Source organism: Octopus sinensis, linkage group LG19 (genome assembly GCF_006345805.1).
Source record: "Octopus sinensis linkage group LG19, ASM634580v1, whole genome shotgun sequence".
Lineage (NCBI taxonomy): Eukaryota > Metazoa > Mollusca > Cephalopoda > Octopoda > Octopodidae > Octopus > Octopus sinensis.
Genome location: NC_043015.1, coordinates 30379633 through 30399970, shown reverse-complemented (window position 1 = coordinate 30399970; position 20338 = coordinate 30379633). Strand labels below are relative to the sequence as shown.

At 37.0% G+C, this 20338-nt stretch overlaps 1 protein-coding gene across 8 annotated transcripts in view; it reads right to left on the bottom strand.

Moving 5' to 3' along the window:
• Nucleotides 1–20338, bottom strand: part of LOC115222214 (monocarboxylate transporter 13) — a 279960-nt gene that overhangs the window by 61327 nt on the left and 198295 nt on the right. For 2 of the 8 annotated variants that reach the window (XM_029792371.2, XM_036511215.1), the window contains exon 1: nucleotides 19866–20326. The exons of 3 other annotated variants lie outside the window; for them this stretch is intronic. The gene's annotated coding sequence lies outside the window, so the exon portion shown is untranslated. Of the gene's footprint in view, nucleotides 1–19865; nucleotides 20327–20338 lie in introns of those variants that run through there. 3 more of the 8 variants (XM_036511216.1, XM_029792367.2, XM_029792372.2) reach the window with 3 other exon arrangements.

Here is a 20338-nt window from a genome sequence, read left to right as displayed (position 1 = left end):
AACGGACGGGTAATTCGAAGCCTCTAATCTTCAGTCAAGAACTGGATCATCCTCGCAATTTTGGCTGATTATATATATATTCGGTGGTACAGAAGTATTTTTTGACTTCTGTAATTAGCGATATAGTAACTCATGTAGTACCCTTGTGTATATATGTACATATCTAATATTGTATATAATATATTTTATTAATTTGCCTGTACGGCTAATAATTTGCTTACCATTTGTGATGGTATTTTAATAATACCATCCCATATTTATTTATATATATATATATATATATATATATATATATATTAATATATATATATATATATAATTTATTAAGGGTAGAAATTGATATTAGTCAATTAAACCAGGGTCTACACATTAAAAGAATCCGAAGATTGCTTTATATATACCATTAAGGACTGAACACGAAAGGTGGACATAACATGCTAGATATAGACGTCAATCGCCATTCTCCACAGATTATGTTCTCAAATAAAAATAAAAATAAAAATAAAAATAAAATAAAAATAAAATTATTTTTATTAGAACATAATCCTTGTGGAAATGGCGATTGACGTAGATCTAGCATGTTGCTGTCCACCTTTTCGTGTTCAGTCCTTAATTGGTATATATATATATATATATAGTATGTTTAGGTCAGTGTAGCTCCACAATGCCTTATTTCAACACTGAGTGAGTGGGGTAGGGGTATAACAGAGAAGGGGAATCCACAACTCCTAAGAATTTATATCCAACCCTGTTTACATTTTCCCTTACTTTCCCTAATTCACAACATTTCTTTTCATTTTCGTACCAGAAACCACTTTGTATTCCTCCTTCACCATGTTGTATCTGCATAGAGAGAGTTGAACTCCACAAGCTAGGTAATGCAAAACCTCTCAGTACCATACCGTTCCCACTGATTACAACATTGAAAAATACCACTTTGTGAGATATACATAGTATCATGTGGGTCTTTACCAGTGGAAGTAACAGGTAGCTTCAATGAAAGAAATGACTGTATTTGGGAAATTTAAATTAGACTGGAATCCTGTTCAACCAGCTATTCAACCAGTTGCAAGCAAGTTTGTCTCTCTCACACACACACACACAATGTACATACATGTGTGTATATATAAGTTACATGTGTATATATACTAGAGAGAGAGGGGGAGGTAGGGAGTGTTTCATACATGGCATTTATCAAAATGTTTGATGTTTGAAATTGCTGGCCTTGTGCCAAAATCATCATTATTAAGTGCTTCATGCATTGGCATTTAATAAAAATAATAAATAATAATAGTAATTTCAAATTTTGGCACAAGGCCAGCAATTTCAGTGAAGCAGGTAAGTCATTTGTTTCACAGGTCTCTCTATCACAATATAGTTGACACCACATTTGAACCATAGTCTTCCCAGATCTATTTTAGTTATATTCCATATATATATATATATACATACATACATATATACACACACACATTTGCATTGTTTTATCTTGGATGTATTGAATTGAATAACCATATTCTAGTTTCGATTTTCTACTTTTATTCTCATATAAACACAGGCCTATCTGTGAGATAAAAAGTTTGCTTCCCAACCACATGGTTCTGGGTTCCGCTCCACAGTGTAGCACCTTGAGCAAGTGTCTTCTACGACAGCCCTGGGCCAAGTAAAGCCTTGTCAGTGGATATGGTAGACAGAAACCGAGAGAAACCCACTATATACGTGCGTATGTATATCTGTGAGTGTCTTTGTGTTTGTCCCCCGACATTGATTGACAACCAATGTTGGTTTGTTTACATATCCCATAACTAAGCAGTGAGGCAAGAGAAACCAACAGAATAAATATTGGGCTTTAAGAAAAATAAGTACTAGTGTCAATTCGTTCAACCCTTGAAGGCAGTGCTCCAGCACAGCTGCAATCTAACAAAGTAAACAAGTTAAAGATAAAAGATATTTGCATAAAAAATTTTTTCAACTAGTTTTTAAAGGTAAGGTTCTTAAATTTATAATCAGCATTTTACACCAAAGACAGTTTTTGCCCTTCGGGATGAGTAACTCCTCTGGAGTTATTAGACCTCCTCTTGGTTGATGAACCATAATAGAACAAGTAATAATCCAAGGGAGATAGTTTCCCCACAAACCTAACATGCATGAGTGGTTAAGTAAGGGCCAGCTCTTGGAAACTGCCACCAAACATGGGTGTTTCAAACACAAGGTGATGTGTCTGATACAAGGTGATGCTCTGCATCTGATAGAACTATAAAGGGATAATTCATGAAGAGTTTGTTCTGGATGGGTGAATGATTGATGCCAGCCTGTATCCTGAATAACTGGAGCAGATATATGTCACCGTGCACCAAAAATGCCTGGCATTGGTTAACAGGAAGTGAGCTCTTTTACAGCAAGACTACGCATTACCTCATACCGCTTGAACAACCCAGAATAAACACCAGGAACTTGAGGAAATCAAGCTGATGCCACACCCATCATATGATCCAGACCTAGCTGCCTTGGATTATTATTTGTTCTGATCCATATCTCACTTCCCTGTGCTTTCAATGCTTCATCCACCAAGAAGAAGTGGAAGCTTCAGTGAAGGAGTTCTGCACTACAAAAGACAAGAACTGGTATCAGCATGGGATCAAAGAACTAGCAGAAAGGTGGCTTCTATTTTGAAGGCTTAGGATACAATACGAGGCAGTAAATGTCAACATTACTTCATCCTCAAGATGAAACTAGGATGATCTAGAAATCCTCCTGATGGATCTAAGAACTTTACTGTCCCAAACATATTGCAAGAAACCCCCACATAAATATGAAAAACCTCTATAAAAAACATAAAATTAGAGCATGTATTCAATACACAAACAACATACATATCATCATCATCATCATCGTTTAACGTCCGCTTTCCATGCTAGCATGGGTTGGACGGTTTTGGCTGAGGGCTGGCGAACCAGATGGTTGCACCAGTCTCCAATCTTGATTTGGCAGAGTTTCTACAGCTGGATGCCCTTCCTAATGCCAACCAATCCGAGAGTGTAGTGGGTGCTTTTTACGTGCCACCAGCACAGGGGCCAGTCAAGTGGTACTGGCAACATTATTATTAAAAATAAAATACAATATCATATTTTCGTATCTGCCACTTTACTAATTAGTTTCATACCAAGAGTTGAGATAACCCTGACAATCATCAGAAAAAGCTGCAAGAAATAATACAGGGTGAATTTTTTTTACCCACATACTTTTTATTACTGACCTAGTTGGTTGTCAGCAAATCTCTGTTTATGCATAATCAGAAATAGTGATTAATTAGAGTTTTATATAAATAGCCTTAAGCTATAGATAAAAGTGAGTATATTAGCCTCCAAAGAGAGTCTGAACCAGGAATGAAACTGGCCAGGCCAATCACCCTTTATTCAGTCTACTGAGAAATGAGAAAAAGGCACATGTTTACATTCATCAAGCGGATTTAAATTTGCACTGCTTGTCTCAGGTATACTCTATAGTACACTTTCATTACAAATACACAAACACTATATTTATGTTCACTCCTGCTCACAAACACATTTGTGCATGTGTGTGTGGGCATGTACAGATGTTTAATAGCTGAGGGTATGCAATTTAGACTCTAAACTTGGAAAATGCTGGAAAGCAACCTGTTGAAAGAATGTTTGTGAAGTGGTTTAGTATTTCAACATTGAAGCTATAATGTCAATAGTTCGCCCTAACTGAATACTCCACAGAATGGAACCAACGAAACGGTTTTCAACCACCCACATCTCAACAGATATAGTAACTATTCAAACTAACAAGGGGAGCATCTACAGTCTATGAAGCTACTAGAAATAACAGCCAAATCACATCAAAAATTATACCCCGTTGTCTTAAATATCAGGAAGGTCACATTAGATAATGGAGTTAGAGTTATTCCCAAACAAACAAGATGGTCATGGATGGGATGCTTTTTGTTATAGGCCTGCTTAATCTCTGGCTAAACAACAATACAGCAACTGTTCTAATGGCAACAGTTATTCCTCACCTCCTTGCTGTTATGTCATGCTAGTGTTATTTTATTTCCACAGCAAGCTGTATCATTTCATTATCTTTTCTCGCACAACTACAAAAGGCCAATTTATCTCATGTTCAGAATAAACCTAAGCTACCTTACTTCCTCCAAACACCTTCTTCTCCTTGTCTTTCACCTTCATTACATCTCACTCACTATCTATTAGATCCATACTAAATATTTTCCAAGACAGAAATACATTTTCCCTAGCACTCTTATCTTACACATATTTTGTCATCAACCAGCTCTGAAATTAAACCTTAACTACACTCTTATCTTAACCCTCTCCAGTTAAAACAACCCCATGTGCATTGTACTTCTATTCAAGAATTAATTATTGTTAATGATGAGGTACAAGGTGAGTTCAAACTATCATTTTACATTGCTTCAGTCTGCATAACTGTGGTGGGAATAACTGCATGATCACCTGGGAATGCTGCCTGCAACAAATTAGCATTCATTACAGGTGAAGATGTAATGTATCTCATTCACTTAATGAAATCCAATCTACTCTCGAAGTCTTCCAGGACATTTTGTTAAAAAAATTTCTTTAAAATGACGAGAAGGAAGGGTCTTCAAGACTGATGGGAGAGAAGAAAAAATCCTCAAACCAGAGAGCTAGCCTGAATACTTATAACAGGGCCAAGTCCTTATGGAGCAAGTGGAAATATCTTAACTGATTCCACATTTGATTTGGTCTAACCAGGAACACAAAAGTGAGATGGGGATGTAATGTGGGATATCCTTTCTGTAACCGAGGAACAGTTCAAACCCCAAATCACTTACTGGTTTTACCATTATTAGATGCCTCTTGTGTTTGGATGATTTGAGAAATGAAAAAGAATTCACAAGACTGCATAAAACAGAGGAAAGATTTTATGTAGATACAAAATAATAATGGGTGGCTGTGTGGTAAGTAGCTTACTTACCAACCACATGGTACTGGGTTCAATCCCACTGCGTGGCACCTTGGGCAAGTGTCTTCCACTATAGCCTCGGGCCGACCAATGCCTTGTGAGTGGATTTGGTAGACGGAAACTGAAAGAAGCCCGTTGTATATATGTATGTGTATATGTTGTGTATCTGTGTTTGTCTCCCCCAACATCACTTGACAACCGATGCTGGTGTGTTTATGTCCCCATAACTTAGCGGTTCGGCAGAAGAGACCGATAGAATAAGTACTAGGCTTACAAAGAGTAAGTCCTGGGGTCGATTTGATTCAACTAAAGGCAGTGCTCCAGCATGGCCGCAGTCAAATGACTGAAACAAGTAAAAGAGAGAGTAAAGAGTAATCAGGGCAGCAAAGCTAGGGCGAAAAGACAAGTCAGATCTATATAAAAATATAACAACAAATATATAAATAACCTTAAACTACCACAGTATCTGGACCAGCACATCAACTGCATGTTTATTGAGAGAGAAAAAGGCATTTTCCTGTTCTATTTCTTTTGGGGCAACATTTAAAATTTTGCAGCTCATGTTTAAACAACACCAGTATTACCGGCTGAGTCAGTAAGATGAAGCTGACTGTTTGAGATGGTGACTGGTACCTAGGACCAGAACAATTATCACTGGCTCTGTCAACGTAGCAACAACAAGGCACTGTGAATGGTAAATTCATCACCATAAGCAGCAAGGAGGCAGTATAATTGATTTCTAACGTAGACACAAAGCTTCAAATTATGAGATTGGATGTAGTCGATTAGCTCAATGTTTTATTCACCCAGAAAGGATGAATAGAAAAGTCAACTTCAGCAACTGATGGGAGATTTGTGAGATGACATTGCTAAGTTGAAATCCTTCTATTTAACCCTTTCGTTACCAACCCAGCTGAAACCGGCTCTGGCTCTTTAGTACAAATGTCTTGTTTACATAAGTTTTGAATTCAAATCTTCCACCGAATCTTAGTCACAAATTATGTTCTTAACACTAGCTCAATGATAACAATATTATTTTACTAAATTCTTTGTTATATCTAAAATAATTGGAAGAAACACAGAGCATCTCAAAATAAATACAGTAACGAAAGGGTTAATATCAGACATGGACTGATGTTCTACCCAAGGTAAAAATTATTTCTTGACTGCTCATTGCTAAGAAAACCTGGAATAAAAGATCCAAGGGAATCTCTGTATTTCTACTCAAAGAGAGAGAGAGAGAGAGAGAGGGAGGAAAAGAGGAGAGAGAAGAGACAAGGAGGAGGATGGGAAAGCAAAAAACAGGAACATGAAAGAAGTTGGGGGTGAGGGTGGTGTTGTTAACTCAATGAAGATTGAATCTAAATTAAAATCTGAAAGCTGATGATAAATTAAGAGTACCTGTTTAATTTAATTAAAGAGATCAAAGAAATGCGGAAGGAGAAAAGGCATAATAGGATAGTTCTGATCCAAACAATGAACTTCCCACAATCACCACCACCACCACCACTGAAACACACAAAATCTACATACATACATGCCTCTTTTATACATTTATATTGCTGTATGACTGGAGATCATCATCATCATCGTTTAACGTCCACTTTCCATGCCAGCATGGGTTGGACGATTTTGACTGAGGGCTGGCGAACCAGCTGGCTGCACCAGGCTCCAATCTTGATCTGGCAGAGTTTCTACAGCTGATATATATATACATGCAAATAAACACATAGATATTTATATATGTACATATATAAATATCATCATCATTGTCTAATGTCTGCCTTCATATCATACACACCCGTATATAAATGAAGTGTTAAAATAATGCCATATTTGTCAAACTGGGTTCTTTTTGTGTTGGCCTTCTTCAATGTTTAAATTATACACACACACATGTAAAAAAAAGATACGGTTTAACTGAGTTAAGACATATTACAAGTTTCGCAACATCTTGGATGTTGTTTGTCAGGCCAAGTGTTCAATATAGATGTTGTTAAACAAGTAGTGTGTCTTAATGCACTTAAACTGCAGGTATCTTTTCGTACATACCTTGAGCACTAAAATAATACTGGGTGATTCACTTTTATATATATATGCATGCATGTATGTGTATAATACCATCAACTTTCTAGGCCCACTTTCCTGTACTGACATAGGCTGAATAGCCTCTCAGGGGCAGCGATTTATGGCCATTTACCCTCCCTGTGACCAATTCTTTTAGTTGCCTCATAATGCATGCTGGGACTTGGTATACTTGTTCTAATGCCAAAATATGCATATATGCATAATATATATATATATATATACATACATAGGCGCAGGAGTGGCTGTGTGGTAAGTAGCTTGCTTACTAACCACATGGTTCCGGGTTCATTCCCACTGCGTGACACCTTGGGCAAGAGTCTTCTACTATAGCCTCGGGCAGACCAAAGCCTTGTGAGTGGATTTGGTAGACGGAAACTGAAAGAAGCCCGTCGTATACATGTATGTGTGTGTATATGTTTGCCCTCCCCCCCAAACATCGCTTGACAACCGATGCTGGTGTGTTTATGTCCCCATAACTTAGCGGTTCGGTAGTACTAGTACTAGGCTTCCAAAGGCGGTGCTCCAGCATGGCCACAGTCAAATGACTGAAACAAGTAATAGATAATAGATAGACATATATAAATATAATGTATATATGCATTATATATATAATAATAATATTAGGGTGTATAGCTCCAAACTTACAGGGAAAAATTCAATTTAGTATTAAATCAAATTTCACAGTATAAATATATAAAATATGAATTAGAGATAAAAACCACTATTATGCAACAGATGGTCTGAAATTAAGATTGAGTATAGCAAGCCTTGCATGTAACATAGAAGCTAAGTAATATTTTGGACATCTTAAAGCGTATACAGTTTCATTCAAGATGATCTAGATATGCTTACCAAAACTAGTGGGCCAAAATACATTAAGTTTCTTTTGATGTTGTAAATGAATGCATAGACATCCCTCCCAGTTATAGAATCAATGCAATTAAATATTAGTTAGAAACATACAACTATGAATAACCAAAATACATTGTAAAAGATTCTATCTTTGATGGGCTTAGATTCATATTACAAAATAATTCCTTTAAATTTGATGAAACAGATTAATGGCTAATTTTAAGAACTGTGATGGGTACTATAGTAGACCCTACATATGCCAACTTAGTGATGGAATTCTATAAGGAAATTTATAATGAATCTTCACAAATCATCATCGTTTAGCGTCACTTTCCATGCTAGCATGGGCTGGACAGTTCAACTGGGGTTTGGGAAGCCAGAAGGCTGCACCAGGCCCAGTCTGATCTGGCAATGTTTCTACGGCTGGATGCCCTTCCTAACGCCAACCACTCCGTGAGTGTAGTAGGTGCTTTTACGTGCCAGACGAGGCTGGCAAACGGCCACGATCAGATGATGCTTTTTACGTGCCACTGGCATGGGGCCAGAAAAAAATATTTTACAAATTTTTAAAAGGCACCTCAAAAAGATATCTAGATGGCTCTTTCATTTTATGGTAGGATATTCGAGATAAATTTTTCCCTTTAGTATTCAGATTTCTTTAGTAAATGTAATGCTTATTTATTCACATTGGTTCGAATTAATTAGGCATTATCTTGTAGCTTCAACATTTCAATGATGTGTTTGTATATTTTTATAATGACATTGTAGGGTAGGTGTGAGAGGTTGGGTTTGGTCAGTTTTAACATAAAACAAATAGAATATTTGAGCTGGAAATGGCTGGATTAAATGCTAAAGAGTTAATACTCTTTTACTTGTTTCAGTCATTTGACTGCGGCCATGCTGGAGCACCGCCTTTAGTCGAGCAAATCAACCCCGGGACTTATTCTTTGTAAGCCCAGTACTTATTCTATCAGTCTCTTTTGCCGAACCGCTAAGTGACGGGGATGTAAACACACCAGCATCGGTTGTCAAGCAATGCTAGGGGGACAAACTCAGACACACACACACACATATATATATATATATACATATATACGACAGGCTTCTTTCAGTTTCCGTCTACCAAATCCACTCACAAGCATTGGTCGGCCCGGGGCTGTAGCAAAAGACGCTTGCCCAAGATGCCACACAGTGAGACTGAACCCGGAACCATGTGGTTGGTTAGCAAGCTACTTACCACACAGCCACTCCATCACCTATATATATATATATATATTAATGATTTTTAAGAGCAAGTAAAATCATAAGATTTTACATTGTCATTTCTCCAAATTTCACATTACCATTTCTCAATATTTAAACGCAGCAATATGAAACTCAGCATAATGGCGTTAAATCTCATTTATTATTGCTATTTTATTAGCTCAACCATATTATATACATATATATGAAGCAAAGTAATGCGTATATATATGTGTGTGTGTATGCATATATATATGTAGTAGTTCACCGATTATTCACTGAGTTAGACAACAGCCTGTGGGAGAAAGAGTCCACAAAATATTGAATATTGTCACAGGTGTTAAGTGTGGCAGACATGAAGAAGGAAGCAGAGTGGATGAATGGCTGAAGGAAAACAGCAATACACAAAACTTGGTATGGGTAGAAGATTTCTACCCAAACAGGTTTCATTGGGGGAGGACAAAATCCCCTTTTATGTTCAGTTGAAAGTTTATATATTCATCATTAAATGGATATATATATATATATATATATATATATATATATATATATATATACATATATATATGTGTGTGTGTGTGTGTGAGAGAGAGAGAGAGAGAGAGAGAGAGAGAGAGAGAGAAAGAGAGAGAGAGAGAGAGAGAGAGAGAGAGAGAAAGAGAGAGAGAGAGAGAGAGGGTGCTTGATGGAGAAAGGGGTCAATAAAGAAATAAACAAGACCCCCCCCCCCGGTTAATGGAATTTTCATTTCTTTTTTTTTTTTTCCTCTACTCCACTATTACACCTGCCCCCCCCCCCGGGATAACTAAAGTGGGTGAAGCAAAGCTGTTAATTAATTACCTTTAGCTAAAGGTAACTGACTAACCTTTTCACTTGATAACTGGTTTAAACAAAGCCAGATACCACCATGTGAACAATCTACAGATGTCTGTCTGTGTGTAATTCTTTTTATCTTAGACTAGTTTTAGCTGTCCAGCTCCAGGTGGGCCCTGTGTCTGCCCCCCACCCTTCCACAAAAAAAAAAAAAAGTGACATGCCATTTTTCAGATAAAGTTTACTCAGATTACATTAACCGATGTGTTCATCCATTATTCTTTTCAAAGATGGCAGTATGTGATTTGAGGAAGATATGGCTATCATATCTAGCAAGGTTGAGCAGAACTTCTTTTGTTTGACTTGACATTAAATTTGTTTCTAACACAGGCACACAGAGGAATGACAATGAGACGTCTATGAGGTCACCGGATCTGCTGGAGGCAGCAGTCAAATCTACTTCAAATCACCAACCCGACCATCTACAAAAAGAGAAAGACACTTTGGAAAATGCTGTCTAAGATATGTCTAAATAGATGTGATAGTCATGACTGGAATGTCTGATCAATGGTCTACTCATTCAGCACACACCTCTGGCTAACCAGCAACAAAAATAAGGGAGATTGTGTGGTCATTAAACTTGCTAGAAATAGCAGCCAAATTTCACTGGATATTAAACTCTACTATCCTAAAAGAAAGGAAGGACATGGGTAAAGTGATCCTCTATATACAATAAAATGAGATGGTCATGGCTAGAACACCTTCAAACATTTGTCAGCTTGTTCAGAGCAGACTTGAGTCTAAACAACAACGATATTAAAAATATGGAAATAATAATCTAAGGATCCAAAGACTTAATAAAATTAATTGGCTATTTTTAAGAATAAATGGTTAATTAGAAATATAATAGACGAGTTTGTTGTCCATTTAAGAGGGTATAATTGAACAATGACAGGTTTTATTGTCAGAATACAATATGATTGCATACTATCACACTTTAAGGATGGTAGAGAGAGTGGAGCTGGCAGAAACGTTAGCACGCCAGGCGAAATGCTTAGCGGTATTTCGTCTGCCATTACGCTGTGAGTTCAAATTCCGCCGAGGTCGACTTTGCCTTTCATCCTTTCGGGGTCGATAAATTAAGTGCCAGTTACGCACTGGGGTCGATGTAATCGACTTAATACCTATGTCTGTCCTTGTTTGTCCCCTTGTGGGTAATAAAGAAATAGGTATTGCTGCCTTGCCCCCTGGCATTCAGCATTTAAGTGAAGGGAAATGGCTTTGACCCTATGTGAAAACACTCGTGGACTCTGCTGAACTCTATAGTTAAAAGCTTCAAACACACATGATTTACAGCTTTAATGGGACTTTGTGGCACCCTGTGGCACTCTGACCTTGCCGAATGTCTCAAAGCTACCCCGCCAGATCAATGAATCTGAAAAGAAACAGAAGCTCTTGTTTATAAGGAATTTGCAAACAAAATTATTTGCTGATGTGTGCAGATGCCAGCCAAACAAATAATAATTTACAGGGTACATGCAGAACAGCAAGAACTCAAATAATAAGATATTTATCCATTCTTAATATCGTCCGATATATATATATATATATATATATATCGTTGCTATTATGTCAAATTGTTGTTTGTCCAAATTTGGTCAAATGCGTTTTTTTTTTTTCCCAATATTTATTTTTGCTTGCAATAACCGGTTCTTTGGGTCAAACTATTCTATCTCCAGCTGCTTCAGATGCCAAAATATCAAAAATTGTCAAACAACGGTTTTGCTATGGAATGGTGGAACTACTTTTTTCCTTTTCTGAAAAAGGCAACGTTTGGACTTACGACATTTCTGCAAAATCGCAACGATCGATAGATAAATAGATAGACAGATATGCGCGCGTGCATATATATTATTCACAAACGCGCGCACACACGCAATAAAGCCTTCATTATATCTGGTAGAATTGGTATCCCCCTTTGATGTCTTATATTGTTAACCAGCCAGGCAGTCTGCTAATTCGCTTAGCCGCAACACCATCGCATCTGTCTGTACCTGTCTACCCGACTACTTACTCATCTACCAACATTTCCATCCACCAACAGACTTCGTAAAATACCTGGTAATCCAACTCTATATACCTTTCGTCCACCTTTGTATCCAATCAGCTAAACCCGCCCCCTCTTATATCCACTGTTTATTGATCACCGTTTCGGTTACTCTTACCTTGTAATTTTCTCCAAGCTAAAGCACCAAGGTCATTACAAGCGCACAGATGGGAACCACCACGAGTAGGTGTGGTCTCACGTGAAACTAGAGTGTGTGCATGTGTCTACAAGTCGACCAATCCACACTCGCTTCGGCAAACGCACCTTCTTTTCCTTACGGTTTTAGTTTACCTTGGCGGGCAAACAACAGATTGTATGAACATGGGAATGGAGAAGAATTCGGTTTCTTTGGTATAATAAACAAACAATATCCATACGCAGCTACTTGCGGCTAATAGACATAACAACAGTATTCTTAGTTACTACTATTATGCGACACACACTCAGCCACTGTGGAACAATAGATATCACAACAGCTAATTAATATACCCAATCCATTACTGCAGGATATTTAAACAATATGTCCGGTCCGTTAGGATAATAAACACAATAATAATAATAATTCGTTCGTTTATTGGCCACAAGGGCTAACAACAATCAATTAAAAAACATAAAGGGGTAAAACACAGGACGAAAGTTACAAAAGGTTTTGTCCGTTTGAAAAAAAGGTCCGTGTACAAAAGCAGGATAACAGCGAAATATAAGTAACAATTAAAACTCCCAAAAGGGGGGAGGCGCTTCGAAAGGGTTACTCGAGGAAAAACCCATAAAAGCCACGGGAGCCTGGTCAAAAGGGTACTTGGTATACATTAGGACGGGATAACAGACATAACAATACGCCTAGTCCCTAACACTTGTGAGCTACGCAAACATAATATACTCAGTCCTTTGCTATTGAGCAAACGAAAATATACTCAGGTCCTATCTAGAACAGATATAACGTCAGGTTCAGTGACTGCGGGACAAGACATAAAATCATATTTGTAATCCTATAACAAATGGCATAATCTTTCTTTTATCATGTTGGGGCACTCTCTTCAACAAAACGACCCCTGTACTTTTTTCTAAGCCTTGTACTTATTCTATCGTTCGCTTTTTGCCGAGCTGTTACGTTACGGTGACGTAAACAAACCAGCACTGGTTGTCAAGCGGTGGTGGACAGACAGCGTGCGCGACGGGCTTCTTTCAGTTTCCGTCCACCAAATCCATTCATAAGGCCTTGGTCGGCCGGTGGGGGGGGGTATAGTAGAAAGCACTAGCCCAACGCGCCGTGCAGTAGGAACGAACCCGGAACCAATATGGCTGGGAAGCCAAGTTCTTACCACACAGCCACACCATATTTTGGTTATATAACAGGCATAACAAAACCATTCTTATAGGACAATAGGTATAGCAGCATCCTAGCCATTATAGGATACTGACCTATCAACAATTTACATATTACAGGATGGCAGGCATGATAAATTTATCTATTTTCCTCTCAAGGAGACAAAAGATGTAACAACAATGTAGTTATTCGATGAACATAGCCAACATCATATTCTTAATCAGTGTGAGACAACAGAACAAAATAACAACAGACTAGTCAGTCAGTTAGTATAGGACAGTAGGCGTAACAATAGCAAGATGCTCTCACTCGGAAGGCAACAGATATAACAAACATATATTTAGTCACTAATAACATCATCTGTTGATTATAATAAATAAGTCTGTTTGTTAATAACAAGACCTCAATCACCAATGAAAAAAGATGTGTTTAAATGGGAGAGGATAGAATACAAAAAAGAAAAAAAACATCTGGCAACGGTAGATTATGGTAGATAGACATAGAGTCTGGTATAATGTGCAATTGCTGCTGCTTTCGTTAGACATGTTAAAAGTCAGTGCCATGTTTGAGTAAAAAAACAGAAACAAGATCCTTTCGCCCCCCTCTGCCCCCCCCCATTTTAAATATTAGGTGCGCGTGTACCAACACGAGACTGTATCGTGTATGTGTGTGTGTGTCTGTTTGTTTGTGTTTACATCTGTATGAGTTATACACGTGCATGTGATAGATATATTGAGGCCCCTGTGTATCGTGTTTTTTTGAGAATAAGTACAACTATATTCCCCCAGCGTGACGGCTAAATGGGTTGGCGTCAGGAAGGGCATCCGACTGGAACACACACACACACACAACCAGCAAAGCAGACATTAAAAACTAAAAAGATGACACAAATAAACAGAAAAATAAAGACATGGATAGATGAGAGAGGCACAGAATGAAAGAGGATTTGAAAGCTAAAAAAATTCTGTGCTTAAGCCATTATCATACACTTTAGCGTGTTGAGGAATTGTGCGAAAAAACGGAACGATGCTAGCGAAATGCGAAAATTCTTGTATGAGTATATATCTTGAACTATAGTATGTCCAAATTTGGCCAAATGCGATTTTTTTCAATATTTATTTTTGCTTGCAATAGCCGGGTCTTTTGGTCAAACTATCGTATGTCCAGCTGTTTTCAGATGCCAAGATATCGTCAATGTGTAGTACACAGTTTTTGCTATGGAATGGTGAAACTAATTTTTCTGAAAAAAAGCACCGTTTTGGACTTACGATACTTTTGCATAATAGCAACGAATTATTATATATTGATATATATATATATATATAATATATATATATATATATATATAATAAATTAATAAATAAAACATGCATATATACATACATATATGTACGTACCTACCTCTACATGTATATATACACGCATATATGGGTACAGGACACCAAAAATACGTCGAACACAATGAGAAACGAAAAATATAAACACAAAACCAAGGAACTGGACATTTTATCTTAAACAACACACACACACACACACACATATATATATATATATATATCTATATATATATATATATATACATACACGCGGGCGCATGTGTCTATGTATGTATGTATGTATATATATATATATATATATATAATATATACATACATAGGCGCAGGAGTGGCTGTGTGGTAAGTAGCTTGTCTACCACCCACATGGTTCCGGGTTCAGTCCCACCGCGTGGCACCTTGGGCGAGTGTCTTCTGCTATAGCCTCGGGCCGACCAAAGCCTTGTGAGTGGATTTGGTAGACGGAAACTGAAAGAAGCCAGTCGTATATATGTATATATATGTATATGTATGTGTGTGTGTTTGTGTGTCTGTGTTTGTCTCTCTAGCGTTGCTTGACAACCGATGCTGGTGTGTTTATGTCCCTGTTACTTAGCGGTTCGGCAAAAGAGACCGATAGAATAAGTACTGGGCTTACAAAAAGAATAAGTTCCGGGGTCGATTTGCTCGATTAAAGGCGGTGCTCCAGCATGGCCGCAGTCAACTGACTGAAACAAGTAAAAGAGTATACATATACAACTTATATATAATTCTGTTATTAGCATATTGGCATAGAAATAATTTTCTTTTGATCTTGTTTATAATTTTAACCTTTAAAGGTATTTTAACATGCAGCCACTTTTTTGATGAAAATTTTATTTTTCTGTAAAAAAAAACTCCATCCTATATTAGTAGTAGTAGTAGTAGCATATATATATATATAATATATATATACATACATACACACACGCATATGTGTCAGTTTATGTAATCTGTACAATGGAAGGAACCACCACATACAAGACACACGCAAATATAATATACACACATACATAGAGACCATGATATTTGTGCCCCATACAGATATCGACACATCTATAAATCGATTGTACATATTCAAAAGACAAACTACAACCCTCCCCGAATATGTCGAACTGTGTATGTATGTATGTATGTATGAGTGGAAGCGCGCGTATATCCGTGTCTGTAAATAACATCAAAATGTGATACATATATGGACCAGAAGGCTGGTGCACTTACACTCAACAACGGACAGACGGTATAGGATGGGTTAGTGGCAAAACATGGTTATTTAATGATCAGCAAAAATTGGGGTAAAAAAAATCAACTAATTTATAGAATTAAGCGATTATATAAGCATTGGGGAATGTTCGTTTGAGACAAGAAATAAAAATAAATAAAAGATTAAATAGAGTGAGACAGAGAGAAAAATGCGAAAGGTTGGATAGAGAAGCATTAAATGTGTGTGTGTTTATCTGTGTGTATACACACATGTGTGCATATGGGTGGGTGTGTATGTAATCTGTATATATATCTATGTGAGTGTATATAAATATATACATATATACATATATATACACACACACACACACACATTATATATATATATATAATATACACATATATATATACACACACACATATATATATATACATATATTCATTTGAATCTAAATTTTTGCATACACACACACATATATACATACATACATACATACATACACGCATGTATGTCATCATTATCATCATTTAGCGTAAGTTTTCATGCTGGCATCGGTTCGACTGGAATAAGATGGAGAACTGCCCCCAAGCTCCAGTCTGTTTTGGCTTAGTTACACCAACCACTCCACAGAGAGTATCTTTAAGGGGCAAACATTGGTCAGCCCAGTTGTTCATCTTTAAGTTCAGAGAGTTTGAAACATAGGCGACAGGTGCTTTTTTTTTTTTCAAGAAATGTTTCCTCAACTTCGACCCCCGTTTTAATTGAGCTTCTTAATAAAAAAAAAAATCTGGATAATTTTTGATGATTAACAATCAATATTTTTTTTTTCTTTGTTGGATTCCAAGTCAATTTTTCCCGCACATTAATGTCTAATTTTCAGTTTTCACATAATGATATCTAAATCGGTACAGAATGAATAATAACTAATTTCAATAATTTCTTCACTGTAATTGCATGGTGCCTAAATATACCAGGAAGAGCACCACTCCAGCTGATCATGAAGAAACTATATATTTAATGTTTGAATTTTTAGCCCTAGTCGAAGTTCGTTAATTTCCTACCGTGTGCCATTTTTCCACGATCCTCTTTCATTTGACTAAGACATTTTAAATTCTTATTGTGTTTTCTAATTTTTCTGATGCCTAAGAATGAATATTGATGTGTATGAGTTTGTTTTCGAATGTAATTCTAAAGAATTAAAGCAGCGAATTTACCTTATTTTGTCCTACTCATTTGGGCCCAGGTAAATTTGTCTTTATATGCTCAAAGAGAAAGGTGAGAATTTTCTGAAATAGTTTTCTGAGTATGTTATCGTGTTTTTAATTAATGCATTAAGGGAAGGTCATTTTCATAGCAGATATTGCTTTTGCAAGGTAACGAACACTAGAAAAAAATGATCCGTGTTTTTTTCTGAAAGGCAAAAATGCAGTAAAACTTACTCATTCTGTCCCACCCCCTTATATGTGTATCCAAGTTGGTACTTTCGGTACGTGGGGGACAAAGGATAAGCACACCACCCGTTTTCGGCGCAACCCTAAACGCCGAAAACGGGTGGTGTGCGTATTCTTTATCTTCGCTCTTTCGGTATATCTAATATCTATGAATGCATTCGAATGGGTTGCTAATAGACACGTGTGTACAGACACACACGCAAATACACGTATGTGTATCTATCTATACATATATACATTTATAGAGGGAGAGAGTATGTGTGTGTTGTGGAAGAGTGAACATGTTACAGTGGTCAACAAATAGAAAAGTAGATATAGAGGTGATCTGCTGTAAGTTGATTACTTACGCTTTACATGTGAACACGTGTGAGTTGAAAACGTGGACAGGTTTTACAGAGGGGAGGAGAGACGGGGTGGTGGAGTAAGCATGAATGAAACAGCACACACACACACACACACACACACACTCAATTATACGTATGTGTGCATATATATATATATGTGTGTGTAAATGTAAAAAAATACAAACTGGGACAAGAACGTAAAACATTTAGAAGACGATACAAAAAACACGGACGGGACGAGACATTCGAAGCCTTCAATCTTCAGTCAAGAACCGGATCATCTTCGCAATTTCGGCTGATTAATCTTGAGATTGCTCCGATCTGGCCAGCCCCAAAGGGAAAATCTAAGCCATATATATATATATATTATATATATATATATTATATATATATATAAAATTTGGAAGGCCAGTTTATGATGTTACCTTAAGTTTCCTGTCCCTTAAGGGTTTAGCTTTATGGCGTATCATCAGATCTGACGATACACTATAAAACTAAACCCTTTAGGGATCGGAAATCTAAGGTAATCTCATAAACCGGCCTTCCCCACTTTTAGAGCAGCATATATATATATATACTGCTTTACATCTTAGAGGTTGTTTTTTCGGATTTGTTTTCTACAAACGATACACACACACACACACAGTGTTTTATTTAAAGCTTCTAGTTGTATGGATATATGCATATGAAATACCTATAAAGGATGTATTAAGGAAGGGAGACGGAAAAAGAAAAGGTAGACAACAGAAAAATATAAGATACATGTTTATAGCTAACGGGATGGGATAATATATATTTAAATATGTGAAGAACGATGGAGTTAATGGTTTCGTCACCTCAAAACACGGAGACAGGTGCGCTAGGTACATACAATGAAAATGAGGGTAGGTAGTCGGCTGATTTGTGTGTTTAACCTAGGCAAACTGCAAAAGAAAGGGCGCCGAAAAGGGTAGATGAAAGAGATAAAAAAGAGTGGATGATGTGAAAGGGCTGAAGATTATACACATACAGTCTTTGTGTGTGTGTTGTGTGTGTTTCCACGCACACACATAGGCATAACAACAAGTGTGTGTGTGTGTGTCACACCGACTTTGTTTCCTCATATCTCTTAGAAAAATGGGTATGTTTTAAATGAATTTTTCTACAAATACGTTACAGAGGTCATGGTAGGAACGCACTTGCGTAATCTCTCTCGCTCCATACATACATACACACACACACATATATGTATATATATATATATAATATATATATATATATATTATATATATATATATATATATATATAATATATATATATATATATATAATCAGAAGTAGAGAATTACAAAAGGTTGAGAGAGAGAGAGAAAAGAAGCGTGGAAGATTATTACAAAAAAAGGGGATTGATAACCAATGAGATAGAGAAGGGATGAAAAGGGAACAGATGTCGACTCGTCCGTATGGTACAAGTGTAGCCGTCGTAGAATGGAGAGCAGAAAGGAAAGAGAGAACGGATAGCAGACAGAGTGATGGGAATTGTGAGAGTTGTAATATACAATATGTAAATAGTTATGAGAAGAAAGAAGAGAAAAAATAGAGACAAAGAGAACATCTGAAGAGAAAGGATGAGTGTACGAGACACCAGCAAAACATGGGAAAGAGAAAACAGTAATGATGTATATATATATATATATATAGGGGAGAAATAGAGAGAAATTAGCACGGAGAGGTTTGTTTATCTGTTTGAACGCCTGTGAACCTATTTTTCTATTTATTCATAGAAATATATATATTTCTTTACTACCCACAAGGGGCTAAACGCAGAGGGGACAAACGAGGACAGACAAATGGATTAAGTCGATTATATCGACCCCAGTGCGTAACTGGTACTTAATTTATCGACCCCGAAAGGATGAAAGGCAAAGTCGACCACGACTATATAGAAATATATAGACAAGAGACAGAGTCTACCACCACAGAATTTGTCTTTTCTGTTAAGATATCGGAAAATATAATCTGACGATGGTGAATGGGGGAGAAATGAAAGGGTGTGTTGGACGGTTTATTTGTGGAGATCATTATAGTAAAAATGTTTAGTGAGGGGAATCAAAAAAACTTACCCTGCTAACTGTTTAGCAAGTCAACTGTTTGTTGTTGTGGTGGTAACATCTGTCTGAACAATTCCTCAACTGAATGGCTGCAACAAACGGTTTGTGTGTATGTGAGTGCGTGTGTGTGTGTGCATGTGTGTTGTTTTTCTTCACTTCTCAAACTAACAAAGCTGGTTTGCTGGCCTTTTTTCGCACTGAAGAATTCACAACGAGAAAAAAAAAAGAGGTATCGAAGACGATAGAAGCGAACGAGAGGGAGAAAGTAAGAATGGGGGGCGATTGGATGAAACTGGGAGAGAGTGTGTGTTTGAGTGTGTGAGAGCTGTCTTGTATAGATTGACTTAGACAGACTGTTTGACTGAGGTTATGTCATCATCTACAAACATTATCAACATCATCAGTTTCGACTTCGCTATCGTAAAGCACCACAAGACAAGCAATATGAAATCCTTAAGAAGAAGGGGGAAAAAAAAGGAGGGGGG